The sequence below is a fragment of the Morone saxatilis genome, unplaced genomic scaffold, assembly GCF_004916995.1.
Source record: "Morone saxatilis isolate NCDOM2014 unplaced genomic scaffold, NCSU_SB_2.0 Contig16, whole genome shotgun sequence".
In the NCBI taxonomy this organism is placed as follows: Eukaryota; Metazoa; Chordata; class Actinopteri; family Moronidae; genus Morone; species Morone saxatilis.
The window spans coordinates 868430-869335 of record NW_023339718.1 but is presented as its reverse complement, the minus strand read 5'-3'; positions in this window follow the sequence as shown (position 1 = coordinate 869335).

The window sequence follows — 906 nt, the reverse complement described above, 5'->3', positions numbered from 1 at the left end:
GTGCTGGTAGGTGGATTTTGTTATAAAGTCAAACAGAAAAGGGCAAGCTGTTTCCCCCTATTTTCAGTTATTATTCCTAACTAAGCTAATTGGCTGAGCATGATATTGAACAGACAGATAAGATCTACTTCTCGACAAAAAAAAATGTAATAAGCTTATTTCTCAAAGTGATTCTTCTCAGAGAAACAAAACTTTGTCTCTCTCTTCTCACATGAAGTCGCTCAATCATATCAAGTTATGTAATCTCTATTTTGATTGTCATACTGGAGCTTGAATTAAGTCTTCGATGTGTTGCCAGATGTGTCCTGGTGAGCAACAGCTGAACAGTATGAGACCTACAGATACAGCTGGGTGGACGAGTGACCAATGAAGTTCCTCTGGAGGTGGAAGGATTGACCAATGAGAGAGCAGAACTGATTGGAGGTGATTTACGTTCCTGACATCTTTAACCAAATTACCCGGCATCCCTTGCGGTGTGATTACTGTGATGCACAGTCTTGATGCCTGTGTGTGTGTGTGTGTTATTTCTCTTCTCCCAAGGCAACAGCTAACACAGAACTGGAAGACAGATTTGGACACAACAAGTGAGATTTTAAAACTACAAGACGGGGAAAAAAAACATCCGTTTTTTTTTTTTTTCAGATTTTTTGTGATAGTCTGATATCTGCTATCTCTGGCGGTTATCACAGTTACCATGCCCACTGACCTGCAGGCGAGGCTTATGGAGCAATCTCATTGATCGCAAGCCAAGACTGTTGTCAGAAAGAAGATTTTCCCAGCATTTGTTTGAATTTGTGAGAATCTAACAGGCTTGTGTTTACATTTCCTCCCAGTGCAAAACAATTTCACTCAAAATACTTTGCTTTCAGCAATCTGAAGTCTAATACATATTGATCTACGCTGGCT